Source organism: Choristoneura fumiferana, chromosome 23, assembly GCF_025370935.1.
Source record: "Choristoneura fumiferana chromosome 23, NRCan_CFum_1, whole genome shotgun sequence".
Lineage (NCBI taxonomy): Eukaryota > Metazoa > Arthropoda > Insecta > Lepidoptera > Tortricidae > Choristoneura > Choristoneura fumiferana.
Window position 1 is genome coordinate 264,894 of NC_133494.1, and position 14,460 is coordinate 279,353.

Genomic DNA, 14,460 nt, shown 5'->3' on the forward strand with positions numbered 1-14,460 from the left:
GAAAAAAAATTAAGTAATACGTCAAATAACAATAACAAACGAAAATACGTGCACGTCAGGAATTATCGAAATGCAAAAGCGGATATTTTATCTGTATATATAACGAAACGAAACATAAGAGACTATACTTACTTGGTTTTGGAAAAGGTAGTTTGGATAGGTATATATCTATTGTAAATGTAAACAAACTTCAGCTCATAGGTACCAGATTTTGTATATTCAAGGATTTTAAACATTTTATTTATCAATCATTGTAATCCAAACTAGCCTCTGTATTTCAATATTTAAGACACCAATTGACGTTGTTTTGTTTACTTTAGTTAAATGCCTGCCTATTTCAAGCCAAGTATAGTTTATATGAAGAACGACAACATAGAACATTAAGTACGTGTAGGTTTTTAAAAAAAAGAGTGTACTTACCCCTTTTTTTTTGAAATTTTGGAAAAAATATGGTTTTTCCTACTCAGAATCAAGACTACAATCGATTCCGATAGTGACTGCAGCCAAATATGTAATTAGTCTACCACCCTAAAGTTAAAAATCGTTTGCATGTCATTAAACAATAATGCAAATAAAGCTACGAATAATAAATTCTTTAGGGACATATTTTTATAATTTGAATAGTGGCACTCGCAGCAAGTGGCGTCTCTCTCAACCAACCTGTGCTGTGACGTCACAGTAGGTTTTAAAATGTCGGCACGCTCGGTTTCAATACAAATCGTGATACTTGCGTCATCTAGGTGTATCTATAGGTCTCGCGTCCCGATCCATACCGTCGTATGTCCTAAAGTCAAGTGCCATACCAATTTTGTCCTAAACGCTCTGACATATCGTTCATTAGTCATAAAGAATTAAAGATTATAAGCCATAATGTTTCTTATGTCCTAAGAGTCATAAGCCATAATATTACATTATCTAATGCCCAAAATACCTAATTACTTTAGCCATATATATAACATACCTAATCCCAAAATACCTAATTTGTCTGTACTAATTATAATAACACATAACATCTTATTCCTAATGTAATGTTCAAATCCTAATCATCATTTGCCATAACGCTTTTTTCTCTGAAACCGTAATTTTTTTAGGGTTGTTTTAAATAAACCTATCCTAACCTATACAGTTCTACAGAATGACCAGTTCAAAATTTCTGAAATATTTACGGTTTCAGAAACAATAACCGTTATGGCATATGATGATTAGGACATACGATGTTATGGATCGCGAATGGCACCCGAACTGCGTCCCCAACGGAAACGAACTGCTACCAGAAAAGTAGGTTAGGTTAGGTTATAACTGCGTCCCTTAACGGAAGCAAACTGCTACCAGAATAGTAGGTTAGGTTAGGGTTAGAAACTGCTCCCCACAGAAACGAACTGCTACCAGAAAAACAGCAGGTTAGGTTATGTTCCCGCCACGCGGGACGACTAACCATTCATCTCCTGAATCATTCGCTCACTCACTCATTCGAAGCGCGGCGCGAGCGCATCGCCCGCCGCCAGTCAAGTAATCGAAGCTGCCGCGAGAGGTCATATCATTCGCTCCGCTCCGCGCTCGCTTAGCTCGATATATGCTACCTACCGGCCGGTACTAGAACTTGTGAAAGTGTGACAGTGCAGTGTCAATCCAGCTCAGTCCTCAGAGAAAGGACTACCATCAGCTCATCTCCGTTTCGCGGCGTTACCGCTGCGAAAGCCAGTTCACCACACGTAAGTCCTTTCCCATTTCTCCCACTTTCTCACTCATCGTCGAATGTGAGCCCCAGCGCTTACATCTTCTGGTCCTTCGATCCTTAGAACCCCTGCCCCTGTGGATAACAGACCCCACAGCTATTAATCAGCCCCAATAAATTACCCACATTGCAAAAAAAACCGTTAATTTGTCCCATTTATTTTCCGAATACTTTGCCGATTTAACGCACTTACAGTGTAATCTCAGCTCATAATTAGTAAAAAACAAACAAAGTACTTAAAGTACAATCCCAATTAGGTATTTAGAAACGGCAAACCACATTAATTACTCAGCCCATTCCAGAATTTTCTAGTCGTAGGTATACGAACTAGAAAAGTAACCTCAAAGTAACGTTGGTACCTATTGTCCTTTTAATCAACAAATCTCCACATTAAACTCACATTATTCAATATAACAACCCATTTGCCAACTAATTACTTCTACCTAATATTGTCATATTATGGAATAAGGGTAGGTAGCAACTTCACTCAACGAACATTCTCGAATATTTTTTATAAGTAGGAAGTTTCTTCAAAGGTAATATAATATTGTTTACAAACATCCATCGCGCGATAACAGGTGTGGTGTGATTGCATTGTTATTACATTATCCGTCGTTTGTCGGAACGTGGCTGGACTTGTCTAAGTGATAATTAAAACTTATACCTACTTACTACCATAACTAGCGTAAATATTACGCACGTATTATTCTCAGCTCAAAGTTATTACTATAGTTATATTACGTACTTGTTGAGTACCTAGTTTATTTCATTTCAACGTACGAGTTCGAATTTAGGGTTCAATACGGAACATCCCAAAAACCATTGGTGAAATTATTAACAGTTTCACCTTCCGAATCAGCACATTATTTTTTGTCGTTTATTAGAACTATCCATTGCAGTGGATTATATAGTGTTTATACAGGTTGCCCCAAAAATTTAAGTACATAGGGTGATAGGTAAATATTTTTTCTTCTCATTATATACAAATTCTTCTTCTCAGTTTTGTCTTAGTAACAAACAGTGAACGTAAACTCCGCTCAACACATTACACGTTATACGATATACAGGGTGTCATAAAATACACTTGTAGATTTTTTAACTTTTCTTCACTTTTTTTTCTCAAAACATCAATAATACAATTACATTCGCTACGTACATATACAGCCTGCTCAGATAAAAATAACACATATATACAGTGATAAAAAAAAAAAAAGAACCCATTTATATTTTCACACACACCTTTTCATTGTCTCATTACAATTTTAACACACTCATTGCCTATTACATAACACACCACGATAAGTACCTATTCTATAACACATTAAATTCATCCACGGAACCCAATAAGAATTTACATTTAATTTTTTTATTTTTTTTTCGTTTGGCTCAAACATGCCGACCAAATCTCAAGCCGCTATTTTCCGTGAGGCAACAAGAGCCATCACTCAGCTCAGGGAAATTTCAATGGCGGTGCTTAAGCAAGACACAAAATATACAATGGCTGACTTCACCGCGAGGTACGCCAAGGTGGAGGAGCATAAGTTTAAATTGGAGGAAGTGTACCACGCCATATTGGACGCAAAAGATCTGACCAGTGACGTAGAGGCGGCGTACACTAAGGCTTACGATACGTCGGTTGCGGACTACAACCAAATACTTGTGGCTAACGCCGAACTCCAGCTCAAGTCAGCCCATTTGGAGAATACACTCCCCTCCACCTCAACCACACCTACAGCCGTTCTGCCTAAAATTGCGCTCCCCAAATTCAGCTCAAAAATAGAGGATTGGCCCTCCTTCATAGCCATCTTCAGAAGTCTCACTGATGACATGGCCACAATATCGGATGCAGTTAAACTCCACTATCTATTATCGTGTCTTACAGGTGAGGCACGGAGCATGGTGTCTCACCTCCAGCTCACCAATGACAATTTCACCGTGGCCATGGACATCCTCACCCGACGGTATGAAAATCGACGCGTCCTGATCGACCGATTTGTCGACATAATCATGGGCTTACCACAAATTCACGCGCGTTCAGATATCCGCACATTATTTCTAACTCCGCTAATTTCAGCACAATCCGCCCTGAACAATCTTGATCTGCCCATGAAGGATTGCGACTACGTGTTCGTGTCAATAGTCGTAAGAAAACTCAAGGGTGAGCTCCGGACCCTTTTTGAGCGCAAATACGGCAACCTTCAAACTCTGCCCACCCTCAACGACTTAATCCTATTCTTAGAGGAACACGCGCGTTGTGTCGAGACCGAGTGGTCTAGCCCAGCTTCCCCGCAAGTCAGCCCACAGCCTCGTCAATACCGCAGGCAATCCCCAGTCACTCCTCCCCGACCCCCCCCGGCTCGTCAGCCCACATATAAAGAAACACGTCCCATGGCCCCAGTTAGGACTCGCCCGGAGTACCTCGGTCCGTCCCCAGCTCAACACAGACCAGTTTATTCAGCTCAACCCTCAACTCGTGACGTCACAGCGGGTAACAATGCACCCTGCCCGTACTGCCGTGACAAAGGGCACAAGCTCATCGCCTGCCCACGGTACAACGACCAGCCTACCCAAGGCCGCTGGGATTTCATTCAGGCTCGCAATCGGTGTCAGCGCTGCCTGGGTCCCCATTATGAGAACGAGTGCAAGTCCACGCGAGCTTGCAAAGAGTGTGGAAGTGATAAACACCACACATCACTTCATCGCCCCGGTGCTCCATCTCCAACTCATTCAGCCGCTCATCATCTACCTTCGCATCTCAGGGCACGGCCCAGACAGCGCCCGACCCATGAGTCCCAACACTATTCGGCCCACGCCTCACACATGACCCCACCGCCACAAAACAACCCACCCAATCACTCGCGTTCGCCCAGTAGGTCTCGTGTAGGTGGTCCGCAATGACTACCTGCAATAACCAAGTACTACGAAAGCGAAGCACATCAGCACAAACACACTCACACAACCCACACATACTCTCACTCAGCTCAAACACAAAAACCACGAGCCCAACCTGCGATTTCAGCTCAAACAGTAAAACATAATTATAGTGATACTGCTCAACGTGAAGACCACGTAACTAATACACCGATTTTACTGCCTACCGTTTCGCTAAAAATAGCAGACGTGCATGGTCAGTACCATACAGCGCGTGCTCTGCTAGATTGTGGTAGCATGCTTACGCTCATTACTCAGCGCATGGCCCGAATGTTAAATTTACCGCCAAACTCAAACTCATTAAAAATCGCAGGTGTGGGCAACCAACACACACAAGAGTCAAAAGCATCAGTAACAATAGTATGTCAACCTACACATCGAGACACACCTACGATTACGGCTACAGCTCATATCTTAAAAAATGTTACCGGTTATCTACCATTACAAAAAGTCCCACATATTGCACAAGTGAAAGGCCAGCCACCGATTCCCTTGGCGGATCAAGAGTACAACACTCCAGCTCCGATTGATCTTCTGTTGGGTTCAGACGTTCTCGGCCAAGTTTTGGACGGGACTAAGGTCTCGTTAGGCCGCGGGAAGCCCATAGCCTTCGGCACGATTTTTGACTTCGCATTGATAGGGCCCATTGAGGACATATGTGCGACACCAACGCACCAGACTAACTCAGCTCAAGTTATAAGCTCACAGCCTGAACCTGACGTATCTGCTCACGATATTTGCAAAGGTCTTGAGAGGTTCTGGGAGTCAGAAGAACCCCAAGCTCATATACAAACTAGCCCGTTACAAGAGCAGTGCGAACAAATTTTCCGCACCACAACCACTCGAGAACCATCAGGCCGTTATATGGTAGCATTACCGTTTCTTCCCGATCCGCCGACCCTAGGCAACACTCATGCTATCGCGCTACGTAGGTTTCTCAATCTCGAAAAGAAGCTACAAGCAAATCCGCCCCTCCGCTCAAAATATGTAGACTTTATGAATGATTATCTCAACTTGGGACACATGTCACCTTGTCACCCAAGTACCTTCGCAAACAAGCCTCACTTCTACATCCCTCATCATGGCATCTTCAAATCGGGGTCAGATAAGCTCCGCACTGTATTTGATGGTAGCAGCAAAAGCTCAAATGGCGTCAGTCTCAACGATTGTCTGCACACAGGTCCCGCTCTCCAACAGGATATTGTTGACATTATCATGTCTTTTAGGACACATCCGGTAGTCTTCAGTACTGACATCAAAATGATGTTCAGGAACATACTTATCCACCCAGGTCATAGACAGTATCAACTCATTCTCTGGCGGTCCTCCCCCGACCAGCCGCTGCTCACATATGCGCTCAATACCGTCACGTATGGTTTACGGTCAAGCCCGTACCATGCCATCCGCACTCTGCTCCAACTAGCCGATGACGAAGGTCACCGCTATCCTCAAGCTGCTCAAGTAATACGCCACTCAATTTTCGTTGACGATATACTCTGTGGTCATGATTCCGTGGAGTCTGCTCGAGCACTCCAAACCGAGTTAATTAACCTACTTGCCCTAGGTGGCTTTCAGCTCAGTAAATGGACCTCAAACTCTTCCCAGCTCCTTGAACGGTTTCCAGATGACCAGTGTGACATGCCTAAAGACTTTGACATCAGACCGGAATCGAATTCCATTAAAGTATTGGGTATTCAATGGATTCCTCAATCGGATGAGTTCACTTATCGCATCTCTCTCCCCCACTTACCCAAATCACCAAGCGCTCTATCCTCAGCACAGTGGCGTCTCTCTATGACCCCAACGGTTGGGTTACACCAGTAATATTCCGCGCAAAGATTCTATTACAAAAGTTATGGCTTCTGAAACTGGGATGGGACGAGCCCACTCCCGATGAAATCCAGACGGAATGGCAGCACATTTCAGAAGATCTGCCTCAACTCTCATGTCTCCGTATACCTCGGCACATTTGCAAATATAAGCCCACGTCTACATACTCGCTGCACGGATTCGCAGACGCATCAGAAGCTGGTTTCGGTGCCGTCATATACCTTCATGAGCTCAATGCCAATGGACAGGTCAATGTAAATCTAGTCATTGCCAAGTCAAAGGTTGCGCCTATCAAGAATCGGCTCACAATCCCAAAACTGGAGCTATCAGCTGCAGCTCTTTTATCACAGCTCATGACTAGGGTGTCAACTAAATTGTCTGCTCACATTACTATCGACCAGCATACCTGTTGGTCAGATAGCACGATCGTTTTAGCGTGGCTAAACACGTCACCTCACCGACTTCAAACTTTCGAGGCCAACCGAGTTAGTAAAATAACGTCTAGTCCAATCAGCTCCACGTGGAGACATGTTCCCACGCATCTCAACTCAGCCGACTGTGCAAGCAGAGGAATGTCAGCCCAATCTCTCTCAAATCATGACCTCTGGTGGTCTCCCAGTTGGCTCAAAGAACCTCCGAGCACCTGGCCCCAGATGCCGACAGCTTTGGGTCATCATGTATTACCAGGCCTTAAGCCAAAAATGGTTCCAGCTCATATAGCAATACCCGATCTCGATCATGACTTGCTTACTCGCTTCAGCTCTCTTGACAAGCTCGTCGGAGTGACGGCTTGTATCAAGCGCTTTATTTTCAATTGTAGACACAATCCCGAAGTACGACGCTTTGGTCCGCTCACAGCTAATGAGCGTAAGGACGCTCTGTTATTCTGGGTCTGCTCTGTTCAGCAAAATGAGTTTGCTGATGATATTCATCGCCTTAAAACGAATAAGCTTTGTACCGCGCGACTTCAGCGCCTCTCACCATTTCTGAAAGACGGTCTCTTGAGAGTCGGTGGCCGTCTCTCTCACGCCTCAATTCGGTACGACGCTCAACATCCACTCATTCTACCCAGCTCTAGCCCACTCGTAGACCGCATCATTGATCACTGCCATAAAATATACTGTCATCCTGGCGCCGACACTTTACATGCTATTTTACGTCAGCAATTCTGGATACTGTCCGCACGGCGGGCAATCCGAAGTCGGGTGTTTAAATGTATTAGATGTTTCCGATGTCGCGCTCAACCTGACGCCCCACTTATGGGTGACCTTCCAGCAGATAGAGTTACCCTCAGCCCGTATTTAGCCAAGTGACGACTGACTTTGCCGGCCCGTTTTCTCGTTAAGTCTAGCACGTTGCGAAACGTTAAACTTTTGAAAGCATATTTTTGCATATTCGTGTGCCTTTCAACTAAGGCGGTTCACTTGGAGGCCGTCTCCGCTCTAACCACAGAAGCTTTTCTCGCGGCTTTACAACGGTTTGTATCGCGACGTGGAAACCGATTTTGATTAGATCAGATTGCGGCACGAATTATGTAGGCGCTCGAAATCAGCTCATTGACGTTCAGAACTTTCTCATGGCAAATAATGATGCAATCACACACAAACTTGCAAGTCAGCACATAACCTGGTTGTTAAACCCCCCAAAGGGGCCTGGTTTGGCGCATTACATGAAATTAATGTGAAATCAACAAAGCAGTTGCTTTACCGTGTAATTGGTGACAACACCTTACTTTGAGGAATTCTGCACACTGCTGGCCCGAATCGAGGCCGTACTCAACTCTCGACCTCTCTGCCCACTTTCGTCCGACCCATCGGACTTTGAACCCTTAACTGCCGGTCATTTTATAATAGGCCGTCCGCTCACTGCTCTGCCCGAACCGTCTTTTAACGATAGACCAATTTCTGCTCTAAAACGGTTTCAAGCTCATACAAGCTCTCTCTCAACGCTTTTGGACATTGTGGACCAGATCTACCTCCATACCCTTCAAACCCGCTCCAAATGGCTTTCCCCTTCCTCACCTCCTCAAGTTGGCGAACTCGTGCTCATAAAAGAAGATGACCTCCCACCGCTCCAATGGAGGCTGGGACGAATTACCCGCACAATACCTGGAAAGGATGGAGTGATCCGAGTGGTGGATCTGGACACGGCTCACGGACATCTGCGCAGACCTGTGCTTAAGATAGCCAGGCTGCCGTTGGATTCAGCTCAAGAAGAGGCCTTTCCCCGGGCCCCCCAGGATGTTCCCGCCACGCGGGACGACTAACCATTCATCTCCTGAATCATTCGCTCACTCACTCATTCGAAGCGCGGCGCGAGCGCATCGCCCGCCGCCAGTCAAGTAATCGAAGCTGCCGCGAGAGGTCGTATCATTCGCTCCGCTCTGCGCTCGCTTAGCTCGATATATGCTACCTACCGGCCGGTACTAGAACTTGTGAAAGTGTGACAGTGCAGTGTCAATCCAGCTCAGTCCTCAGAGAAAGGACTACCATCAGCTCATCTCCGTTTCGCGGCGTTACCGCTGCGAAAGCCAGTTCACCACACGTAAGTCCTTTCCCATTTCTCCCACTTTCTCACTCATCGTCGAATGTGAGCCCCCAGCGCTTACAGGTTAGGTTATAACTGCGTCCCTAACGGAAGCAAACTGCTACCAGAATAGTAGGTTAGGTTAGGTTAGAACTGCGTCCCCAACAGAAACGAACTGCTACCAGAAAAGTTAGATTGGCAAATGATGATTAGGACAAACAATTCATTAGGACATACGATGTTATGGATCGCGAATGGCACCCGAACTGCATCCCCTACGAAAACGAACTGCTACCAGAAAAGTAGGTTAGGTTAGGTTAGAACTGCATCCCTAACTTAGTGGGGGTTGCACCAGCTAATTTTGAAGGACCGGTCAAAGTAACCCAATGGCTGACTATGTAAATATATTTCCATACGATCTAAGTAAGTAAGGTTAAAGTATATTTAATGACAAATAGTGTTTAGGGCAAACGTCGCTATGGCAAGAGATCATTATGACCAAAGTTATTAGGAAAAATACAATTAGGACAAAAGACATTAGGGATTCCAATATAGACCCATGATTATGGCATTCACTATTAGGATATATAACTATTAGGACATATGAACATTAGTACTAAAGACGATAGTGCACATAAGTATTAGGACATACAATACTAGGGGAAAAAAAGTTATGGCATTTACATTAGGGAATACGTTGTTATGGCCAGAGATCATTATGACCAAAGTTATTAGGGAACATACAATCAGGACAAAAGATATTAGGGATTCCAATATAGACCCGTATCTATATCAGACTATATCTGTGCAACCAACGCTAGCGCGCACAGAATACAAACAGAATAAATACTTAGATAAGGTAATGCGTGTGAGTGAACCTCCCAAGCTCATCAAGTCATCATCAGACCACAGATTATCTGTCCACAGAATTCGGTTATCGCTATTCCGCGGGAATGCTATTTTCCGGGATAAAAACTATTCTAAGTATATATGTATATCCTTCCCCGGAACCTAAACTATAATGTACATACATACCGAATTTCATCTAAATCGGTTCAGCGGTTTAGACGTGATGAGTAATAAACAAACAAACAGACTTACAAAATTTCGCATTTATAATATTAAGTGGGATTCTGTGCCACGGAGCGAAGTCTGTCATCCGACCTTGGCGTCCTTGGTGCTTCATAGCCCGGCAATAACTGCAGCGGCACGGACACGGCCACGCGCCGCTTCCGGCGCGGGCACGGGACGGGAAGGGACGCGGAAATTGCACACTTGCATGCCGAGTGCACTGTGGGAAGCGGCGGGGACGATTACAATGACACGGGAAGGGAACACATCATGGGAAATATGGGAACCTTATTGATTTCATTCTAAATAGTATTTACCTATAGGATGGGTGTATAATATTAAATCCAGAGAAATTTAACTCAGCAAAGGTACGGCCGGCCGTTTCCGTTTTTAGCATGGACACAAGATGCTTTCGAATAACTTACTTTGATTTGCATGACTGCCATCTCCTCTACAGGTCGCATTTCTTAACCGAATCTCGTGAAATTTTGTGAATAATGCCCTTAAGTGTAAGTTTTCAGTTACAAAATACGTCTCGATCGCGTTCGCGTTAAAATCTCAATTTGTATGCAAACACGAACAGCGCCTCTAGCGGAACGTTTGCGATGTTCGTGTATCCATACAAATTGAGATTTTAACGCGAACGCGATTGAGACGTATTTTGTAACCGAAAACTAAATTTTTTCGTAATGGCTACGGAACCCTATTTTTGGGCGTGTCCGATACGCTCTTGGCCGGTTTTTCATACAAATTAAATACTGCTATCAATGTACGCCATCCGGTTTACTAATGTTTTGGCGAAAATTATTTAGCAAATTATTAACTCCCAAACTATTTATCCCATATTTTTATTTAGGCGAAATTTCATTTCCCAACTCAACATTTCGCACTGATATCATTTCCCAACTAATGATTCGATAAATTATTATTATGCAAATTATTACCTGGGATTTTTTTAAGATGTCATTTGTGTTTTCGTCAAATGCGTTGATTGGCATTCCTTAATTTAGCAAGCAAACAATCAAGCAAGCCAATGACTTTTTTCCGTTCTGTTACAAAAAAAACCTAACATCGAAGGCTAAGGCGGAAGCTACGCTACGCTTCGCTCCCGCCTTAGCCTTCTGAACCTAACCTATCCAAGTCGCTTCTGCCTAGTCTCGTCTTGCTCGCTCGCTTCGCTCGCTCACCGCCACATAATTTAATATTTATTAATTTTATTATATATCATGACTGATATACCTACCTACCTTATGTATAAAAATTGGCCAAATGTTATTTGACTATTTGTTATTTGCCTTAGCCAATCATTTGCTACATAATTGTTTGCCACATAAAAGTGTGATGAAGTAAAATTTTGCAATATAAAAATGTTGCGAAATAAGAAAAATGCGAAGCAAAGTTATGCCAAGGATTGGTTTGCCAAATGAAACTTCGGCGAAAGGTTGTTGCTAAGTGAAATTTGGCGAAACATATTTCGCCGAAAAGGCAGTACACCACGCCATCCAGAACACAACTGACGTCGTCTGTCACTGTCACACTGTCTGTCTGTTTTGCTTTACATTGCTTCTTCGAATAAATTTAAGTGTAATAAAATAAAAAAACTAATTATTTTTAAAAGTCGCTGAACTAAATATTGTTTAGTTTGAGGAGATTTATCTATGTTTTAATTATTTGCTCATATTACAGGCCACACCCGGTTATAAAAATATTTATGGCAAAGTTGGGGTAAATATATGTATGGTAATGGGGGTGGAAAGTTATAAACATAAAATGCTGTAGTTACCTATGTAGTTTCTTGCAAGTCAACTTGCGCAAAATTAACAGAAAAAGATACTTACTTAAATCGTTAAAAACTTTTTCATTTTTTATGACGCCTCTCATGGGTGCGTTCTTAGGTACCAACTACCATCAGCCAAATAAGTGGGTGTCTACCAATTTTTAAACAAGTTCCTGTCAAATGAATATGTCGCTAAACTCGAACTTTCAAGTTGACAGACACGTCTATTGGCATTATTGTTTAATGACATGCAAACGGTTATCAGCTTTAGGGTGTCAATGTTTTATTACCTGTAGTGAACTGTCATATCTTAGCTACTGTATCTCATCATCTAATTATTTCATGTATTATTGTTTAGTTTAACCTATAGTGTATCGTATCCTCATTTCAGATAGTACTGGTAGTTATCCCACCGAAAACTGGCTGATTATCAAACAAGTCGTCCAACTACCCACCGTGTCTCTGTCACCTCGACACTGGCAGAATCATCAAAAAAATTGATGGAGCCACTTTTCCTAAATTTGAATTGAATTGATTGAGCTTTAGGGTGGTAGACTACATATTTGGCTGATGGTACCTAATAAAATACCTATGTTACCTACCTAATATCTATTCTTATTATTTTGGGGATCTCGGAAACGGCAGAAATAATTTTGATGAAATTTGCTATGAAGGGGTTTTCTGGGGAAAACAATCAATTTAAGTTTGACTTTTAGTCCGATCGAGGCTCGGTCGCCCAGCCCAGCAGGGCTACTATGAAATTCGGAAATCGAAGTTCGTATCGTACCGTCCCGCTGATGCTAAGTAATGTTATTTCATACGAGAGCGAGAGGGACGATACAAACTTCGTTTTACGAATTTCTTATATCGATGGTGGAAGTCTCAATTGGCGTAAGGGACAAAATACCGAAAATCACTTTTAAACATAGAAAATTAGAGTTTTTTTTTCTCTGTCGATTGGTAGTATTCAAGTTACGATACGCCCCTTACTTTTGCTGTTATCAACATTTATTATTTTAAAATAAAATAGCTTAAGGGACATGATATAAAATATTTGAGCTGAAAAATGGCGTAAATGTATTATTTTTTTTAATATTTGGGTCGTAAGGGGCTGTGGTAGTCTCATATGTCCTTTACGACTCGGCTCATGTCGTTAAAAAAAAACCAACAAATATAATAAAAGGGCGTATGGGTCAATTATTGTTCCATTGCCCTTTACACTCCAACATTTTATAACGAATAAAGATAAAAAAGCAAGAAGTTGTTGGCCCGTAACCTTACCGCCTGTACCTATTTCTTGTACCTAACATTAAATACTAACGCGTCTAGCTACCTTCCACGCGCCGAGCGTTTGCGGCATTGCACATTCGGTCAGTCGTGTCAGACACGTCAAACACGGAGGACGTATTTGATTGCCTACGTTTGTTTTTTGTCAACGCGCGTATTTTTTTATAAGCCAAAAGCAAAACAAAAAAAGAAGATTAAGTTGATGGATCCCCTATGGCTTGACGTCGAGCTAACATTTCCGTAATGGAATTTAAGTCAAGGATGTTGAGGGTAAATTTCTCTTAGCTACTTTGTTTATTTTAAGCTGTCCTGACAGATCCTAATAAAGGAAGCCTGTGCCCAGCAGTGGGACGTATATAGGCCGAAATGATGATGCATACATAATAATAATTCGCCCTGTATAAATTAATTATGTATGGTTGAGGGTAAAAAATGGTATAATCGGAACGTCGTTAAGGGACATTAAAAAACAGCAATTTATAAAATAATAAATACTTTTATGGGCGTAAGGGGTATAAAAAGCAAGAGCTAGAGTAAAATTGTCGGTCGTAAGGGGCAGTAGCAAACAGACATTTTAAAAAAAGGTGTAATTGGTACGTTCGTAAGGGGCATTAAACAACAGCAACTTATAAAATAAGGAATACTCTTATGGGCGTAAGGGACATCAAAAGCTAAAACATAGAGTAAATTGTTGGTCGTAAGGGACAGTTAACAAACAGACATTTTAAAAATTGAGGTTACTTTATGGGTGTAACTTAAATTAAAATACCATAGCTTGCTTCTTTTAGTTCATTAATATACCTTGTTAATGTTAGGTCGTAGGAGGCATCAAAACAGATAGTTTTTTAGAACTTGTAGTGATTGAAAACAACAACTTCAAGCAAGCATACTCCCAAAATGTGCAAAAAAGTGCAAGCAAGCGTGCAAGAAAGCATGCAGCAAGCATGCAACAAAAAGCAAGCAAGCAAGCATGTAAGCAACCACCTAAGCAGGCTTGCAAGTGAGCATGTAATTTGTCAATCAATCAACCAACATGCAATTTTATCGGCCTGGGTAGATGAAACAATTGCGGCGAGTAACCCGATCCCGCGATGACCAGTCTGGTATCTCCTCCAGCGCTCATGAAGCGGGCTGGCGCCCACTCCCTCACGACAGCTGCAATCAGTGTTTAGAGAAGCATAATAGTGCAAGCATTGCATGCAAGCAAGCGTGAAGCCAGAAGCAAGCATGCATCAAACAACAAATCAAGCAAGAATACTCCCAAATGTGCAAGAAATAGTGCAAGCAAGCATGCAATCAAACA

The 14,460-nt window shown here is 42.6% G+C and overlaps 1 protein-coding gene across 1 annotated transcript in view; it reads right to left on the reverse strand.

The window, feature by feature from the left end:
* Positions 1-14,460, reverse strand: part of LOC141440922 (ring canal kelch homolog) — a 38,612-nt gene that overhangs the window by 16,888 nt on the left and 7,264 nt on the right.